General features: G+C 44.2%; 2 protein-coding genes across 4 annotated transcripts in view; one reads left to right on the forward strand and one right to left on the reverse strand.

Annotated features, from left to right (window-relative positions):
- The window catches only part of DOCK2 (dedicator of cytokinesis 2), a 447,672-nt gene that overhangs the window by 176,314 nt on the left and 250,401 nt on the right, over positions 1-20,957 (reverse strand). The window lies entirely within an intron of this gene.
- Positions 1-20,957, forward strand: part of INSYN2B (inhibitory synaptic factor family member 2B) — a 119,176-nt gene that overhangs the window by 74,115 nt on the left and 24,104 nt on the right. The gene's annotated exons all lie outside the window — the stretch shown is intronic.

A 20,957-nucleotide genomic window follows, 5' to 3' on the forward strand; every position in this document is an offset into this window, starting at 1 on the left:
CAAAAGGGACAGAGGACCAATCGCAGCCGCGGTAAGCCCTGCTCACCTGGGTGGTTTGCAGTTCCTGGGTGCAAATGCTGCCATTTAGTGACCGCTCCCGGGGGTGCTCTATGACAGCACACAGTCTGGACGGTTTGTCCAGTCTCTGCCCATCCCTCTCTATTTCAGTTCAGTTCTGGACACCATTCAAGCCCGTATACAGGACTTGATGAGCTAGTGACATTACCCTCGGAGAGGTGGGGGCATTAAATTACTTTGCCACAGACTGTCCTCTCCCAACATACTCTGCCCGGCAATCTCGAGCTATTTATACCAAGGACCCAATTTTAAACCACTTCTTGCAGAAAGAAAAAGCAAGAGGTTGCCAAGGGGCAGCTAGCTTTCAGATGTGTTTAGTTTGCCCACAGATGATTTGAAAAGCTTAATTCAGTCTCCAACATTTAAAAGTTGGGATATTTAACACCGAGTTCTGGCTTCTCCTGAAGAAAACACTGGCTCTAACAGTACTGCTCCTGGCTTTCATTCACCAACTGAGGCTGCAGCTGACAGCAGGGAACCCCTTTGTGGCATGTTTCTCTCTGCCTAGCTTGCTCTCAGCTGGCTTCACCCATTTGTGCCACCCTGAAGCCATGTGAGTTTGCAGCCCTTCCTAAACCCCCTGTAGAAAATACATGCCAGCACCTCGTATCTACTGAGCACTCTGCACGGGCTCCCTGAATTCTGACCACAGCCCCATAAGAGTGTCATGACGACTATCTTCATTTTCAAATGAGTGACTGAGGCTCAGGGAGGTTCAGTTGCTTACCAAAGGTCACACAGCGAGGGAGTGGCAGGGCTGGGATTCAAACCTGGGTCTCTCGGGTTCCAGAGCCAGTTTCTTCCCTCACACTGAGCTGCTTCAGCTGTGCAGCAACTGTGAAGATGCCATAGTCTTCTGGGCAGGCACTCCCACACAGAAATGTGTTCTTATTAGGAGTGACTTGGGGATTAACAAACCCACAAATTAGCTCCATACAGTGTCACTGATGGAAATTCCGATGTAGCTAATACAGTTAATGCTCACTGAGCTGAGGCCACCCGCGGTATCTGTCAGACTTATCATCCGTTTAAATGATAGGAAGCCTTCTTAAAGGACTGAGGGGCCCTCACTAGGGGGACAGGCTGGTTGAAAGCTCTCCATGTGAATGAGAGAGAATGAGCGGATGGTGCTGCTGAGGTCGCCGGCACTCTAAAGGTTCGTGCTGTCTGCCAACCCCTTCCCACCTCACTCCCTCAGGCCCTCCTCTGCCTGTCTGCACCCTTCCCCACCACCCCCATTAAAGGGAAGCTGCCCAGAAGTGAGACCTTGGAGACGTGTGTGAACACACCGGTAGAAATTCCAGAGACAGGTAGGTGATTTAGAGAGAACAAGTTGCTCTTTAAAAAATACAACACAGCTCAGGTACTCAGCAAGCCCAGCGTTGCAAGAAAAAGGAAGGGACAACTAGCATTAAGACTGAGAGGGGAAAGCCCTCCTTGAAACCAAGCAGTACTGCCTCTTGGGAACTAAATCATCAGGCTTCTTGCCAAAGACTAGGTCAGTATACCACTTTCACCCGAGAAAGTACAAAGGATCCAGGCAGCCCCAGAAACCGTCTTACCTTCTCCTCCCCCAGACATTTTTTTTTTTTTTTTTTTTTTTGAGCCAAAGTCTTGCTCTGTTGCCCAGGCTGGAGTCAGTGGAACGATCTCAGCTCACTGCAACCTCTGCCTCCCAGGCTCAAGCAATTCTCATGCCTCAGCCTCCCAAGTAACCGGCATTACAGGCACTTGCCACCACGCCCAGCTAATTTTTGTATTTTTTGTAGAGGCAGAGCTTTGCCATGTTGGCCAGGGTGGTCTCGAATTCCTGACCTCAGATGATTCAACTCCCTCGGCCTCCCAAAGTGCTGGGATTACAGGTGTGAGCCACTGTGCCCAGCCTCTCCTCCCCTAAAACCCACTCAAGGTTTCCACTGCTCTTAGGGTTAAGTCCAAACTCCCTGCTACGGTGACCGAGCTCTCACCCACCTTTCTCCAAACTCACTTCTTTTCTCTCCCTGCCCTGAGTAAGTTCGACCCTCTAGGAACTCTGAACTTCTCTCAGTTCCACAAAAGAGCCTTGCTCCCTCTTATCTCCATACTTGGAGGCCTTTGTACCTACTGTGTCCTGAAGTGACTTCCCTTCTCCCATCTCCCTACTTGTGCCCACCCGAACGTCCCCCACCCTCCAGGCCCCGCTGGCTCCTACTCTCTTCCAAGCTCACATTGGACAACCCTGCCCTTGAGGAGGCTCCCTTAGCCACCACCTCTCACACTCACACCACCACAGAAACATATCAGGGATGCATGCTGCTCCGAGGGACTCCTGCGGCACCCCGACTTCCTCTTGGTGGGTATTCACCACCCTGCTCTTAACTTTTTCCTTCTCCTTTTTTTTTTTTTTTTTTTTGTTGTTGTTTTTTAGAGATGGAGGTCTCACTAGGTTGCTCAGGCTAGAGTGCAGTGGCTATTAATAGGCACGATCATAGCTCACTGTAGCCTCAAATTCCTGGGCTCAGAAGATCCTCCCGTCTCAGATTCCCCGGTAACTGAGATTACAGACATGCACCATGACCACCTTACATTGAAATTCACCGCCCACCCATTTTTTTTTTGAGATGGAGTCTTGCTTTGTCGCCAGGCTAGAGTACAGTGGCATGATCACAGCTCACTGCAACCTCTGCTTCCTGCCTCAGCCTCCTGAGTAGCTGGGACTACAGGCATGTGCCACCACACCCGGCTAATTTTTGAATTTTTAGTAGAGATGGGATTTCACCATGTTGGCCAAGATGGCCTCGATCTCTTGACCTCATGATCTGTCTGCCTTGGCCTCCCAAAGTGTTGGGATTACAGGCGTGAGTCACCGCGCCCGGCCTCACCCCTTTCTTTTATGTTTCCCTCACTACTCTGTGGGCTCTGGGAGAATGTCTGAGCTCACTGCCGTGTCCCTAATACCCAACCCATTTTCTGCAGATTAAGGGTGCTCAGAAGGATTTGAGGACAACATACGCAGTCAGGAATGGGGCTTACCTCTCTGTGGAACACTCAGCATCACGCCAGGAACCCAGCTTCCCGAATGGCCCCAGGGAGCCTCAGCGGGGTGCAGTCTACAGAGCAGCTGACACTCAGTATTTCCCACTTTTCTCAACCCAGGTCAAGGCTGACCCTTCCAGAAACCACTCTACTTGACCTTAATAGCCTGTGGCCTCTTGCTACAGAATCACATAGTGCCTAAGAGCATGACCCCTGGAGCCCAAGGGCCTGCTAGACCATTGACTCCTGTGTTGGCTGGGCAAAGTCACTAAACTTCTTTGTGCCTCAGCTTCCTAAAATGGGGCTCACTGGGAACGTGAGGATCATGTGAAATAGCACTCACAGCCTTAAAAAGATGGCCTCGTCCACAGTAACCACCAACTGATGCTGGTTATGATTGTGCCTCTTTGCTCCTGTGACAGCTTTTCTCGGCAGTTCATCAGCTCTTTTGTAGGGGAGTTAAAGACGACTAGACTACCTGGTTATTCCCCTCCTGGACTTTCCTTGATGTTTTCGGTGTTTTTGTGGCATTTCTGATAGATGGCATTAACCCTACAGATCAAGATGCAGCCTCATTTGTGTTTTTGGTCTCTGTGGTTTCCTTGGCACACAGAGATGGAGAAACAAACCGTTTGACTGATTGGACCTCTGGGTGGTCTCTTACTTCTGAAGGCCAGTGCCTGATATGGTGTGGTGTACACCACTCATGCTCCAAACTTGAGGGTAGGAGAGGGCATTGTGGTCCCCAGAGCCATGTGCTCTTGCAAGGTGGCCACCATGCAGAGGAAGGGGTGCCTTCTTCTCCAACAGATGCAAGCAAACATGGTGGTCACATCATAGGACATGGCTGAGGGTCCAGAAAACCCCTCCATATGGCTCTGGGAAAGCCTATTAGAAGCCATCATTCTAGATGTCTCAAAATGTTGCCTTCTAAGTCAAATCGACTCAAACCAAATTAATTTCCTTCCTCTACATCTTTCCGCCTCACACTACAATTCTAACTAATCTAATATCCAGTGTTTTTGAGTTGATCCAGTTCTCATCATCTTTACTATTACCACCTTGCCATCATCATGTGTCACCTGGACTACTGTCACAGCCTCCCCACAGGTTCATCCTGCTTCCACTTTTGCCCCATCCAGTCCATTTTCTCAGAACCAGAAAAATCATTTAAAAATGCAAACATGTTAATATCTCTCCCTCTCTCTCTCTCACACACACACACACACCGTTCTTAAACCTCTTGAAGTCAGTCTGTTTTCAAAAATCAACCAAAAGACTTAATGTAGCCTTCAGGACCAATATCATCACTCCTGCCTAACGCTTCAAGACCAACTACGGCCTGCTCTCTGGATTCCATCCAAGCTAGCCTTTCTTTAGCTGTTACAAAGGCCAAATAACATTCTTGCACCAGAGCCAGTGTGCACAGTGTTCTTTTGCCTGGAACACCCTCTTCTCATGCCCATCCCATCACCTCGATCACGCCCACCATACCCCCTAAATGCAAACATCCCTTCCTCAGAAGGCACTTCCCTTACCCACAATGTAAATTAGGACTCATTATTCTCCCACCGGCCTCCATTTTCTGGTCACATCATTTAGCATATTTTATAAATCCATATTTACTTGGATGTTTGTTCATTTAATATCAACCTCTCCTACCCATAACTAAGTTCCAAAATAGACAGGACCTTGGCTGTTTGGTACACCAGTTGTATCTCAAGGTGAAGACAGTGCTAGATATACGGCGAACTCCTAATCAATGATTTCCTGGGTTTCATCACTTTACTTAAAGTCAATTCCAGGCAGGCTGTATCTGTATCTTGGTAATAGGAGGAAATATTTTTCAGTTTTTTTCAACACCAAGAGCCTCTTTGCTGCTCTCCCTCTCTGCACTGACTTGGTGTATTGAAAGACAGTGGGTAACAACTCTACACATTAAGTCATAATTAGCTTATTTTATCATTTTGTTCATCCAAAGCATGTAATACTGCTAATCAAAGCTTCTAATTAGTAGTAGTGCATGAAGGAGACAATACTTTTGATATAATTACAGCCCAAAGGAGAGAGACTAGACATTTAGGTTTGTTTTGTAAATGTACAGCTTGCCTAAGCTTTAAGATGTTGAAATCACTTCAGAAGATCTGTTTGGCCTACAAAGTCCTTCACGCCATGCCTCCTGCCAGCCAGTCTTCTCCTGACATTTGCCACTATCCTGCCCAGTCACAATAATTAAGTTTATGTGGAAGGAACGACTCCCATTTCACTGTCTAGACTCAAGGCACACCTTTGAACCTGCTTCTTCCTTCTTTCAATGACTTGAACTCCTAGTTATCATAGAAAGCCTGGCTCAGATGTCCCCTCCACCAGGGGACAGCAGGTTAGGGTTGTCTAAAGTCCCAACAGGTTAGGGCCTGGGATGGTGGATTTCTACAATACCTGACCTTGCTTAAAGCTTGCTTCTTACCGTGCTGCCTATTACCTGCCCATCTCCTCCTTTAGATCTGAGAGCTTGGAGGTGTTCCTGATGCCCAGTACAATGTTTGGCACATAGTGGGTGCTTAGTAGAAGGAAGGGAAGAAAGGCTAAATGGAGAGAGGGAAGGAGGAAAGAAAGAAAAGACAGCTTGTGGTTTCTAGTATTGGAGACCCTGAAGTGAATACAGTGGACAGTTTGTGAGACTCTCATGATCTTAGTGGAAAGAAATGACATAAATGAAAATCAATATCAATTAATACATGATTAGGGCAGATGCCTGATAGCATTAATTAGGGCTGTAAGCATCTGTTTAATTTTTTTCTGGAAAATCTGAGAGTAAAGAAAGTAAGAATAAAAACTTATGGAGTCAACAAAAGGCACAACACTATGAACACATTGGGGAAATCCATTTGTTATGCAGTCTTTGTATGCCAACAAGAAATGGAAAGGAACATTGAAAGTCTCACTTTGGATGGCAATACCATCTCCCAACAAAACATGGTATGTAGAGAGGTCTATTTCTAGGACACTAACATTGAATAAAAGCAATCCAAAGCCCAGGGCCTTCCTAGTCCTGCTCCAAACCTGAGTACCCAAGCAGCTCTGCAAAGAGAATGACAAACATTTATAGTCTCCATTATTGATCTTTTGGCCCTTCTATCCTCAGGTCCATTTGAGGGAGCAAAACTGAGAGGCCAAGTCTCATTTTTGACCTGCAATCATTGATGCTGGTGCTGACTTGCCATCCTATTTATAGGTAGGTGGTAGGCAGGCTCTCCCTCCAGGGTCTCATTGAAACTGATTCTTAGGGAGAAAGAATGTGAATTGGCTGCACTTTACAGAGAGTGAGAGAAGTCTCAAGGCAGGAAGTCAGGCACTCTGAGGATCTAAGACTCTTGCTCTTCCTAATGAGCCACACCGTCTGGGTATGCTGAAGGCAAAAGGAGGCTGTGGTTCAATTCAGTTTAGTTCACTTCAGCAGCCACCTTGTCATCATCCTCCTCTTTGCTAACATTTTTTGAGCTCTTACTAGATGCCTGGCACCATGTCTAATCTCTCTTTTAATCCTCAAATCAGTCATTTGAGAAAGGTCCCTTTTACTTGCCATCTTGCACTTTATGTATTAGGAAGCCAAGGCTCAGAGAGCAAACGCCATTCACCAGCCAGGTTTGAAACCCGACCTGTTCTGCTTCACAGACTGAGTTCTTAACTTCTGAGTGCTACTGTTGAATCCACCATTCTACCACCTTTTGCTTCTTCCCTTTAGTCTCTGTGGTTGCTCATTTCCATCTGGTTCTCTGACTTGCTGCTTTACACAAGGGCAGCAAACTACAGTCCATGGGCCAAATCTTGCCTGCTACCTGTTTGGGTGAATTCAGTTTCATTGGAATATCACTGTGGTTGGTCATTTACATACTGCCCATGTGTGCTTTCAGGCTACAATGGTAGAGTTGAGTACTTGAAACAGAGACCACATGGCCTGTAAAGCTGCAAATATTTACTGTCTAACCCTTGATTGAAAGTTTTTTGACCCCGATATAGTAGATAAGATATACACTATGTAAAGAGCTTTACTGTCATTCTTTCATTGAACTCATACTGCAATCTGGGGTGTGTTATTGTTGTTGTTGTTGTTGTGTCTGTGTGTGTGTAGAGGATACTCCTATCAATCCCATGTTACAGATAAGAAAACTGAGGCTCAAAGAGTTGAAACATCCTGACCAAGGTCACAGAGCTAGTAAACGAGAGAGCTGGATTTAAACCCAGACAGCCTGGCTCTGGAGCCCATGCTCCTAACCATACAGTACACCTGGCTGCTGCAGGCCCAACTCTGTGCAGGCACCAATCACATGGTGCTGAGCAATATACGGCCCTTCCCAAGCAGAGCCCCCATGAGAAAGGAGATCATGGCAGCCAGTTGATGGGCAGAGGAGAGCTGGGGTAGGGCTGTGGCCCCAGGCCCCAGGGACACATACTTGTTCATGCAGCCCCAGTCAGCCCCAGAATCTCAGAACGTACGGATGAAAGCTAGGACACACAAAGGAAGAACAATACACAAGAAGGTTGGGGGCAGGTGACACAGTCACTTCTGACAGGGGACTCTCTCCCCAAATCCACTGACAATTGCTTAGCCAAATTATTTCCTAACACTCTTCATCTTAAAGAATCATTTTAAAAAGTGATTTGATTGCTCTACCTAGCCTGCTCCTTTATTTCTAGGGGAGCAGCTTTGTAGGAAACGGGTTTTATTAGAGTTGTTCATCCACGTTCAAGGGAGGAAAGCTCAACTCTTCTTTTGAGAGTCCACTCCTCTATTACATAGACCTGGAGAAAATTAAAGTATCCTGGGATGAAGGAGTCATCTCTTTGCTCTCTAAAAATGCAGTGAGAGCTTCTCCATGTGGCCCTGATGATGGCCTTCTAGACAAATGTTTGCATGGACAGGGAGCTCACCCTGTCACAAGGCAGAGTTGCATTATTGGAGTATGAGGAAACTTCCGCCTTTAGCTGAAACTCAGTTTGCATCCTCAAGGCTCTCAACCATGGGGCTATGGTTCTGTCTCTGGAAATGTCACAGGACGACCCGACTTCCCACTTGATACAGTAGTGAAATCTTTAAAGGGACCATCGTATCTTCCCGTTTGCTCTTCTCTTGCTTAAAGAGCTCACATTCCTTGCCAAGTGCAGTGGCTCACGCTTGTAATCCCAGCACTTTGGGAGGAAGAGGCAGGCGGATCATGAGGTTAGGAGATCGAGACCATCCTGGTCAACATGGTGAAATCCTGCCTCTACTGAAAAAAAAACAAAAATAATTAGCTGGGTGTGGTGGCGGGTGCCTGTAATCCCAGCTACTTGGGAGGCTGAGGCATGAGAATCGCTTGAACCCAGGAGGCAGAAGTTGCAGTGAGCCAAGATCGCACCACTGCACTCCAGCCTGGTGACAGAACAAGACTCTATCTCCAAAAAAAAAAAAAAGACCTCACATTTCTTCAACCATTTTTATTGTGATACTTTCCAAATCTCATAAGGATTCTCTTTCTCATAGAGAAAGTCTAAAATTTTAGATGTGTAAATAAACTCATAATAAATATTCTTAGGATAAGTTTCTCTTAGAGTTCAAGGCTACAAAAAAGGTTGTTACTCATGATGAAATGTCTCAGCACTAAGCACTAAGTAATGACAAAAATATGTTTTACTATGATTCCCTTTCTGCCTTGGTTTAGTAGAAAGCTCACATCAAAGTTGATGCTCAGTTTTTCTCTTTATTAACTTCATCTTTTACCTCTCGTCTTCTGTCATCTACTAACGCTTTTAGTTGTGTGGCATCTGCATTTTATTATAAACGTGTATCCTCTTGTACGTTATCAATCAGCTCCCACGCCCACTGTAAGCAGCAGGTAGGGGCTATATCACAAATACTCCTGCTTCACAGATGAGAGTTTGAGGGGCAACTAGTGGGTGATAGAAATCTTTGCTGGTTCTCACACTTTGATAATAATAATGATGATACTGCCTACAGTAATAATGCTAGTAATCATAATAGGAACCAACGTTTATTAAGTAGTTCCGGTCTGACAGGCACTTTTCTGAAAGCTTTATGAGTGTGTCACCTTGTTTAAATCTTACAGCCAGCTTCTTACGTAATATTATTAGCTACAGCTTCTTAAGTAATATTATTAGCCACATATTACAGATGAGAAAATCAAAGCCCAGAGAGGTTAAGTAATTTACCCTCCAACAGAGATGCAGAAAATGGCAGAGCCAGCACTGAAACCTAAGCCATCTGTTTTCAGAATGCAAGCTCTTGTCCACCATACCACACTACTTAAATTATCAGACTACCCCCAGCCACTCCACGTGGGATTTAAGGGGTCCTAGTACTTCAGATAAACTCTGAACCCATAAGATTCTGGATCTCATCCAGAATGCGGAATGTTGATGTGAGCTTTAAGAAGTTGCTCACTGCTGACTCCCTCCCCGCACCCAGCAGCAATGGTTTCTGACTTTCTCACCATCTGCCTGCATGCTCTGGGTGCTCCTTCCAATCCCTGTGCCCCAGTGCAGTCAATCAGGCTCAGACATTGGGCTGGGAAACAGAGAGGCTGTCCTAGTCCTTGGCCCAGAAAGGATCATGGAGGGTGGCCAAGGCCAGGCTTGAGATCATATCATTCACATAAAGGTCCCTGTTCAGGCAAGACAAGGGTAGTGGTAATCAGGGGACATCTTCTAGCCAGAAAATAGGGAAGAAGGAAGGAAGGTTGGAAGCCAAGAGGTCTGCTGGCTGATTCTTACTATACCTATTCTGTGCCAGGCACTGCATTATGTGAGCCAAATGCTCCTTTCATTTTCAAATGAGGAAACTGAGATCCCAGATATGAGATGACTTGTCCTAGGTCATTCAGCAAGTTTAGGTGTGAGTGCATGAATAACTCTTTGTAAGAGAAAGGCTTTGCCAAGTATTTCACTCCAGGAGACAGAATGCCACCCTGCTCTTGGGGGCTGTGGTTACAATAGGTAACATGGAGGGAAGGTGGAATCCCCAGTGGCTGGAGTCAGGGTGAAAGTATGGGGCATTGCAGGAGCTTTGGGGAGTGTGATCCTACCCCCAAAAGGAGAGGATGCATGAATGCTGGTTGCTTTACTCTAGGGGCAGGGGAGAAGACTCAGGTGAGTATAGGTGGCTAGGAGTGAGGCCACCCCCTGTCCCTGGATCTCCAGGAAAGGTCTCCACCCAGCTCGGTACCCTTCCTTGTCTCCTATCCTGGAGAGTGAGAAGGGGGGTTGAGGCTGGGTGGTTCTTTCTACCCATATGCCCTTCCCTTTGCAAGAAACAAGAGAGGGAAGGAGGAGGGAGAGAAAGGAAGTAAGGAAAGGAGAAAGAAGGAAGGGGGACATTTAAACATGAGCTTTTATACTTTTGGATTTGACCAGCATCCATGAGAAACAGGAAACCCCTTGTCATTAGGCAAACACCGTGAGCCCATAAGTGAGAGGCGATTAAAGGTGTGCTACGCGGCCTGTGATTTGCATGGGAGGTGGATGGGGCTTCACAGCTTGCACAGGCAGAGAGCTAAGTCCCAGAATGCAACATTAATTCCAGCACTGGTCTGAGATTCCTGCACGAGAGGAGGAAATGAATGACAAAAAGCCACAGAGATGTTCTTGTCCCCTTAAGAAACGGCAGACCTCACAGGGAACCACAACACCAAAACCAGCAGACAGGGGACGTTTGGCAGCATTTTCTCCTTGAGTTTCATTTTTATTACTTCTGCCTTTTAATGTTACTTGAGATTTGCCACAACCCCCACATGGACTCTGAAATCCCCGGATTTTGTCCCGTTTCTGTGTAACTTGGGGCCCAATGCATAATGGTAATCATGGTAAAGATAAGAACAATGGAAGCTACCATTTACTGAGCACCTACTGTGTGCTGCACATGCTGCTGGACACACCATTTACTCATCTCAGAAATGAAGAGTGGGCTCTTTAATGGCACTGGAGTCATGTGCTTTTGCAAACTGCTTGCTGCCACCAAGCTCTCTGTTCATCTGTGATTAGATCAGACCATAAACTTCCCCCCTTCTCTTCCCCTTGTGAAAATTCTGCAGTGTAGGCAGGGATCCAGAAGTGGGAAAACCTTCATTGCAGTTGCCTGCCAATGCTTTGCTGTACCAGGGTGGATGGTACACTGCAGGGTCCAGGGCCCGACAGTTGTCCTTGGTGGGTGTGCAGTGTGTATCTATGGCAGGAGAAGGGGGTACTTCCAAGCCATGCTGTGGGCCAGTCCTGCCAGCCCCCACCCAAGGCACCTCTTAGAGGCACCCAGCTTCCTCCAGCCTCCATTAGAAGCTCCCTGATCTAATGAAATTTCTGCTGTCCTTTTGGTCTGGCCAGACCACATTCGTCTTGGGCAAATCTCACCCCTTTCTACCAGTTCCCTCATCTGCAAAATGGGAGTGATAATGCCTAGTCTTGGCAAAACTTGTTGTGAGGTGGAAATGAGCTAGTAAATCTAAAAATGCTTTGAAAACTTTGGCAGTGCTATTGACAAGCAAGGGGTCACTGGAGTCTGTCTTGTTTTTAGTACAACGACTAGTATTTTAATCAGCCAAATGTGTGTGACTGGTCTATACTGGAGCATAGGTCCCTTCAGAATGGACAGACTTTTCCAATTTTATTCATAATTGCTTTAGACAATCTATAGGAAGAGACTGTCAAGTATAAACAGAGTTTCCAAGTACCACAAAATCACAGAAAGTGATGCTGAGATGGAAAAGGACTTTCCTGCCTTCTTCCACTCCAACTGGATCCCTCTCCCATGTGGAAAATGTTGACACCTCAACATTGAAAAAGAACTTACAAGTGGCCTGTGCCAACTCTGTACCCTATGAGTCAATCTGTTTACAGTAATGCAAATCATTGGCTGTCTGGCTTCCTGTTGTTTTTTTTCTGGATGGAGCTGATGGAGAAGAGGGGTGAGACATGACCACTCACCTCTGCTCTCCCACTTCCATCTGACCCACAGAGTTATTCCTCTGACAATAAATCCAAAAGATTCTAGATTCTTCTATTTGAGCAGGCAGCTCCCCCAGTGTTTGACCCCAGGAAAAATAAGTCAAATTATTTAAAGTCAAAAAGTGGTATAACCTAAAAAAAAAAAAGGTAAGAAAATGTCCCCAGTGATATAGTGAAAAAGAAATGCATTGAGAAATATCAGAAAAATCTCTGGAAAGAAATCAAAATGCTGAGAAATATAGAGATAATATTAAGCCAATGCTCTTTCATCTATGAGATGCTGGATGAATTGGCCAGCAGTTGCATCTGGTGGTAGTAAAGGTTTTCCCCTGGAGAAAGCAAGCTGGAGGTGACCTTTCAGATTCAGCGGGCAGCAGCAGCCAATGCCTCTGACTAGAGGGGTGCATGCACCACAGAATTATCCCTACAGGGCAGGTGCCCTGAGGCTTGCAGGAGAGGAAATTCAGGAGATGCTGATTCCTCACCCTGAATGAGCCAAAGGAAAGAATCACTGACCCTAAAACATTTATAAAGATGCAAGAGAGAAGGAGAAGGCAAGAGAAGGAGCCAGAGAGGAACGAAAGAAATGGAGAAGGAAGAGGAAGGGCAGGGTGTGGAAAAGAGGGGAGCAAGTAAGGTGGTGAGACAAAGAGCAGGGAGGAGAGGGGAGAAATGAAATGGCGAGCCATGCCGGAGAACAGAAGGGAAGAAGGGGAAAAGAAGGAGGGAAGACAGAGGGAAATACAATAAAAGGAGAAAGGAGAGAGGAAATCCGCAGGATAATCCAGCTAGATTTGTAACCTTTCATGTCTTAGGCTGGTCATGCTTGTTATGTTCACTCTACTGTCCTCTGTGTTGCCTTGTATACCTGAAACATTTTATTATTTTTTTTTAAAAAGGAAGAGAAGGCAGAAGAAAGGATAAAAATGAAGAGGAGGTAGAGGTAGATGGTAGTCGTATCTCCCTGGGTGACAAATGCAATTAGAGGGCTGGAGTGGTAGAAAAAAAATAGCATTAGTGGCTTGCCCATCCATTGGAGAGGACTCTGGGATCAGAAAGCCTGTCTTCTCCACTAGGTCTGGTTCCAAATGAGGTACCTGAGCTGGAACCAGATATGGGCCATGGCCCTCAACCTTTCTCCCTGGTATATTGGAGAACAGGAGACCCTGGATTGACATCAGTTCCACTTCTGCCTTCAACTCAGTGTGTCACTTGTGCAGTTCCACAAATGTTCCCCCAGCTCCTGCTCCATGCTAGAAGCTGTGCTGGGGTACGGGATACACACCACCGACTTTGTTCTTCTTGAAGCATTTGCAGGCAGAAGACAGCTGCTCAGAGTCTCAGTTTCCCCATCTCTATAATGAGGGGAGCTGTCTTTGGTTTTTAGGTTTGCTTTGAGTCCCAGGATTGAATCCCCTACATTTTCTAGAACAACCCCACTTTTATTCTGTTTTAGATATTGGAATTGTGCTTAAGTTTGGATTTGGAAAGCTGAGTTTACTGCTAAAGGAATTTTGAAAATCATTAAATAAGATTCTCCCCAAGGTCTAAAGTTTTAAACTTCTCTGTTCTATTTCTAAGGTTGTATGATTCCTTGATTCCTTGAAGCCTCTAACTATAAGAATTTACTCTTTATTCATTCATTCAACAAATACTAAAGTTCTTCAATAAATGGGGGCAGAGACAGATAATAAATAAGCTAATAGGACAGGTTTTTGCTGCATAGAGGGACATGGAAGGGGAGAGGGCATCAGGGAGTGTCTCCTGGAGATGACAGCCTTGGAAGGATCTGGGGAAAGAGGAGCCCTAACAAAAGGAATAGCAGATTTCAAAGCCAGATGATAAGAATGAATCTAGCATGTTCAGGGTCATGGACCAGGTCACAGAAAAGGGGGAAAGTGGCATGAGATGAGATGGGACCAGGAAGGTAGGCAGGGGCCAGATGACATAGGGTTGTGGCCTTTCTTCAATGTTGTGGCCCTGAAAGTTATGGAACTTGTTTGGATTTTAATTTAAATGTAGTGGGACATCTTTGCAGGGTTTCAAAGAGGGGCCTGATGTGATCTCATTAAATATTACCAAGATTATTCTGGCTGCCGTGTGGAGGACAGATGGCAAAGAGGACAAGAGAGGGGGACATTCGCAGTGATACAGGTGAGAGATGACGGAGACCTGGGTATGAATACCAGAATTTGTGCAAAAAGGTCAAACATGGTATATAGGAAAGTGAGAACAAGATTTCATGATCAGTACGTATCCAACATCTTTCAGGGTCCCAAATATATAAGTCTGGATTTTAACCTCACCTTTTGGTGCCTAATTCTTTCCTCAAGTTCACCCATGCTTAGTAATCCCCGGTGCTAAAAAGAAAGTCAATTCCCTTTGTTTCTTTGACCACTTACCACAAAATGTAGATTTAGGCAGACCCCCAAAATATACCCTTTTCCTTATTGAGAAAGCTGCCGGAAAGGGGTATATTTTTGGAATATATAATTTGGAAAATTATCTTTCCAAATTTCAAATTGGAAAGATAAATGAAGACTTGGACCACAAGCATTAACCCTTTGATTTCAGATGAGTGTGGAGTAACCCTTACCAACAGATTTGACCGAGCAATCAACTGAATACAAATGGAAGGAAAGCAAACTTTGAACCACAAGGCCCAGAGGTGAATGATCAATAGTAAATGGCTCCTTAAAGACTCAACACTGTGCTTAGGACTTTGGAGGATAGGAAAAGAGTGGAAGACATATCCCTACACCTTAGAAATGCACCCTGCAGCTGAGGAAACAGGACTAACACATAAAGTAGTTAGATGTCTGGCCAGCTAAATGGAGGGAAAGTCGGGATCTCTACCAGAGCCCTGAGGCTAGTAGCAGGAAGACAGGGTTCCAGTCTACCTCTGTGACTTAGGACAAGTCATTGAATCCTTCTGGATTGAATTCCTCTTCTTTAAACAGGGATAATGCTTCCCAGCCTCCCTAGAGGGGATTACATGGGATTTGAAAATGCTTTGTAAGTTGTAAAGTGTGGTATAAATAGTAAAGGTTATTATTACTAAGTTCAGAGAAGGGAGATGGCAATGTGTCAGCAAACAAAACCTCCTCTGAAAAACAACCTAATCAAGAGCCTCCTGCCCAAAAACCACCAATGACTTCCCAGTGCCTAAAGCGGGGGTTGTCAAACTATGGCTCCCAGGTCAAATCCATTCAGTTGCATATTTTATAAATGAAGTTTTATTGGAACACAACCAGAGCCATTTGTTTACATATTGTCTATGACTTATTTCTTGCCACAATGGCAGAGCTGAATGGTTGCAACAGAAACTGTGTGGTCAGCAAAGATGGAAATATTTACTATCTGGCCCTTTAAAGAAAAAACTTGCTGACTCCTGGCATGAAGGACAGTCTGAAACCCAGTTAACATGTAAAGCACCCTCATATGTAAGGCAGAATTTGGATGCATGAAACGAATCAAATGCCTCCCTCTAAGTCCTCCCCTACCCGTACAACATTGGGTAGCAATTCTCAGGAACAGATTCCATATGAGGTTGGCATTACAAGGTCCTTTCTTAGAGCTACAATAGGGGTCAGGTCTTATTCCTCCTTGGAATCTCCACAGTATTTATTACTGTGCCCACCTCACAGCAGAATCTCAATAAAGTCCAACCAAATTAAATCTGTCATAAAGAGAGAAAGCATAGTAGACTAGAGAACAGACATGAGACCTACTGATAATAAATCTTTGAAAGGAAAAAAAATGTTGGAAGTGAATTAATTCCTTCACTCTTAGTTATGCAAACATTCATTCTATGCGACTATCCAACTATTCCATGTCATAGAAGCTAAGGCAAATTAGATAATACAGGATTATATTCATTTGTTTTACAAGAATTTATGTAAGACCGACCCTCTCTGTGTCAAGCAGAGGATAAGGACTCGGAGTAGACCATCACCACCTGTCTCTCAAGGAGCTTATAGTCTAGTTGAAGAGGCTAGAAGTCAGCAGATCATCACAATATAGAGAGACAAGCACAATGCTAAAGTACACAAAGTACAGAGACGGCAGGGAGATAGGACTCCTTGTACATTCCTCGTAGAAGGGAATGCCATCTTTGTACATTCCTTCCCATGAATGCACCTACAGTTTACTATCCCAAGGGAAAGAGGAGGGCCCAAGACCAATTCACAAGTATCTCAAGGCTACCAGCTGGGTTCTATCTGAAGAGTGAACACTGACTATCCTGACGATTTCATATAGATTATTTCATTTAATTCTCACAATCAGTCTAGGTGGTTTTACAAAGATCAATTTACTTGTTCCAGGTCAATAGTCAGAAAGTGGAAGAGTCTCATCTAGGTAGATAATAAGCGAAAGCCTATGTACTTAACCCCTCACTGTATGGCCTAAATACACTGACAAAAGAAGACTGGGCAGGAATTCCAGCGAAAACCCACAGTGTGCAACCTACAGAGATATTGTCCAATGTTTCTGTATCTACTGAATGGACACTGATTCCATGAGGACCATTTGATGTGGGCCAAAGGCATAGATGGAACATAAACCGTTGGTTCATGCTCACTAAAGTCAATAATCAAGGGAGGACAGAATAAAGTGTTGCAAAGATCAACAATAACTCCAGCCATGGGGCAGCTGTGACCACCTCTAGGGAACGATTCTGGATCCTGGCCAGGATATTAATTTAGCCCTAACCTCCAATGCCTAGGAAAATGTGAATTAATGGACAACTGGGAGCCCATAAGACTTAAAGGCCTCCAGAGGGTGCTTTTAGCCAGGTGTATTCCCCAGGATGTGTCTGTACAAGAGTCATGGTGGACATCAAGGGCAGAAGAGTTGGGACACAAAATATTTTTGTCAAGAGAAAATTTTGTATTTCCTAAACTTCCTAGGTTCTGTCTAAAACACGAGAGTTTCCACATTTGCTTGGCTATTCAAATTTTCATTTTCAACTTTTTGGCCTTTATTTGTATCAAACATTGTGTAAAACCAATATGTGAAAAAAAAAGTCCACTCTTATATAAATTCCCTATCGAGAATAATGAGATACGATTTCTTTTCTACTTTATTGGCAATGACAAAAACAATTATCATAAATTGACCAAGCACAGTAACAAAGAGGTTCTGGTAAAAGGTCTTCTCATGCAGTAATGGCAGAGTTGCACATTAGTAGAACTTTATAGAAGGATGAGTGGTAACATGGTAGTATCAACAAAATGTAAAATGCACAGCTACTTTGACCCACTAATTCTTCTTCAGGCATTTATTCCAAGGAAATAATTAGACAAGTGCTCCAAGATTTACATACAAAAAATGTTATTTATAGACTTTTAAATAATACCAAAAATTTATAAACAACCTAAATATCCACAAAAATACTATTTAAATAGATAATTGTATAACTAGACAAATTCATGTTAGCCTACTTAAAAGGACAGTGTGATCTGTATGCCATAATGTGTAACTTTCTCCAGGTTGTTCAGTGAACAAAAGGCTTTCTGTCCATAAGCTTGTCTGTGTATGCAATTTCTGTGCAAGCATTGCACAGGGAGATGGCTAGAATGAATGTCACCAAATTGTTGGTGTATTATGGCTCTTTCTGGGTGGTAAGATTTCAGGTGATTTTTTTCTTCCTTTTGTTATTTGTATTATTTGAATTTTTACAATGAACAAATAATATGTTTATAAGCAGAAAACCAACTGCTTTTAAAGATTAAAAGAAAACATCTAAAGGATACATAAACTTCCTGGAGAAAAGGCAGGGCTAACACCAGAATAATGACTGACTTTCAGAATGAAAATGTGGAGGGAGTTTGAAACCTGCTTGCTAGCCTTGCACAAAAATATTAATCTTTCCAGTCCTGAAGAAGGCAAGAAGGCCCAACAGTGAGAAGCCTGTTCTTCAGGGTCAGTCTGTGGGTCCAAACGACAGCTCCATCCCTTATCAGTGTGAACAACTTGGTACAAATATCTTCATCTTCTGTGCCTCAGTTTCCTCATTTATAAAATGGGGAACTGATCGCACCTGCCTCTAAGAGTGTCATAGGATTAAGGAAGAGAGTAAATGAAACATACCAATCACAATGCCTGGCACATAATCAATGCACTAGACATTAGCTCTTATGAAAACCAGCCTCAGACAATCGTAGCCTGTGTGAGTTATCATTCCCAGAATGAAGTGCTAATAAGCAGTTAAGAAGAAGGCAAAACATAATTAGTCAAGGAAACCCACAAAAGTACACATATAAATATCTAGGCTCTGCAGTACAAAGATGAAGAGTATGAACTGTGTGTTTTCAAGCATGTGATCATCTCACAAATTTCAACTGCTTACTCTGCAAAATGGGGATAATATACAGAAGGTCATTTTGAGGATTAAATGCCAGGTGCTAACATAGCATTTAACAGTGAGTTTTTAATACATACTTGCTATTATTAATGAAAATAACTATTATGGACTAGGGAATTGGGTACTGAGCTCCCCATCATCACAGGCATCCAGACAGGCTTAATTATTATTTGAGGAAGAAGATGCAGAAACGATTTAGTCATGGACTGAGGAAATTGTCTACTGAATTCTCCCAGACCTAAAAGTCCTATACAAAGTCATTGAAACATAGGACCAATTTTAAAAGTTGCGTTGTTTGGAATTTTTGTGTAAAGCAACCTGGGATCAGTAGGTTCATCTCCTCAGAGAGGTAGGTGACAATGCCACTCTTAGAAGCCAACCCTGCTCTTCAAACAGTCAAGGCAAATGAGGAACCACCTGCTCATGAAACTCTGCTCCTTCTGTCCCACGATGGCTCTACCTGCTCTGGAAAAGCTACAGATGGTGGTTCATCCACCACTGTGGCTCACAGAGCTCCATGAGCTTTGCTGAAAGTTATCGTCCCTCTCCCTAGATACAGCACATCCACACACATCCTGGCATTCACAGCAAGAAGCCCTGGCTGCAGGTGATTGCAATAGTGATAACAGCAATGGTAGAAAACACACACCGATTGCCTAATGTGTGCCAGGCTCTGGGCTGAGAGCTTCGCATACATTGTCTCACTGACTTCACATCAGACTCATGAGTCTGTGTCTACGCTATGTCATCCCCACTTTACAGACGAAAAACACACCAAGTCCTTCAGCCAGTAAGGGGCAGGGTTTGAATCAGGTTCTAAGGTATACTCAGAATGTTAGCAGTAGTTAGTAGAAAAGGTTGATGACAAGTTGACAACTCATTAGCATTTTAGATGAATCCAAGTATCTTCCAGGATGTGCCACACACTCTCCCAGCACTGCTGGGTTAGTTGGACCCTCTCAAGGCATCTAGGATCAGGAAAAGCCAAAGTTCCTATGAACATTATCTAGCAATTCTTGGGGAAAGCAGAAGTCTTATAGACAAAGTTTAGGCTGCACTCACAATGAACACCCCAAATAGTGTGAAGGAAAATGTTAGTAATAGTCTCCGTTTATGGAGCCAAGGTTTTTATCTGTATGATAAGGCTGGCTGGCAGTATGGTTTGGCTGTGTCCCCACCCAAATCTCTAATTGTAGCTACCATAATTCCCATGTGTAGTAGGAGGGACCTGGTGGGAGGTAATTGAATCATGAGGGTGGGTCTTTCTCATGACAATGAATAAGTCTCACAAAATAAGATGGTTTTATAAAGGGGAGTTCCCCTGCACATGCCTTTGCTCCTCCTTTGTCTTCCACCATGATTGCGAGGCCTCCCCAGCCATGTGGAACTGGGAGTCCATTAAACCTCTTTTTCTTTATAAATTACCCAGTCTCGGGTTTGTCTTTATTAGCAGCATGGGACCAGACCAATACAGCTGGGCTCTAAGACAGACTACTTTCTCAGAGCCAGCCAAATACTTGTGGGCTATTTTATTACTTTTATTTTCTTTTAAAATCCCTCGGTCAACCTGGACAGGCTTAGAACTCTCCTCATGTCAGTGCCATTGTAATCCCTCTGATTTGCAGCAAATCCTCTGGTTTGTTTTGCCATGGCAAGGCCAGGGGACAGTTCCCTGCATCTCCCCAGATCTGCAAGGGTCTTTTACCCTTGTTCTTAGCAACTGTCAACATATCATGCAGATCCCAAAAGGGCAGAGTCATAACTTCATGATTAAGAATGTGGACTTTGGAATGACAGACATCTAGGTTCAAATTCTAGCTCCTCTACTGAGTACTTACCCTCTCTAAGCTTCAATTTCCCCATAAGTCTAAGGGGGATAATGGCACCTCATGGATTTTTTGTAAGGATTAAACGAGATAATGCAATATTGGAAAGGGAGTAGGATATGTTTAGGCAAGTTACTTAACCTTTCTGGGCCTCAGTTTATTCAACTGTAAATGGGGACAAAAATATTATCTACCCTTATAGAGTCATTTGTGATGAATGAATGAATTATGCCTTGGCAAGTGCTTAGAACAGCATCTGTCACATTAGTTAGTACTAAGTAAATATGAGTTGTTTTAATTAATGCAAGTAAAGTCCTCAGCATGGTAAAAGTAGGTGTTCAATAAATGGTGGCTATTATTATTATGAGGTAGCTGTTCCTCAGAGAAGTTCATGCACATTTATCTCCTGGAAAGCAATAAGAAATGAAGACATCAGGGGAGAATTTTGTCCTTAAAATAAACGTTGCAGTCATAGCAGAACGAGTCCACAGATCCTGTTTCCCTAGCAGGATACTCTAGGACCTTCACTCTTCTTCATGCCCAGGCTCTCTTTTACTTCAGAAGGACCTGCCCTTCATCCAACCATCCACTTTTTCAACAAATTCTCCTTAAGCACCTATAGTGAGCCAGAAAGAGAGCTGGAAATGCTCAAGCAGTGAATGAGATGGTTCCAGTCT

Source organism: Rhinopithecus roxellana, chromosome 3 (assembly GCF_007565055.1).
Source record: "Rhinopithecus roxellana isolate Shanxi Qingling chromosome 3, ASM756505v1, whole genome shotgun sequence".
In the NCBI taxonomy this organism is placed as follows: domain Eukaryota; kingdom Metazoa; phylum Chordata; class Mammalia; order Primates; family Cercopithecidae; genus Rhinopithecus; species Rhinopithecus roxellana.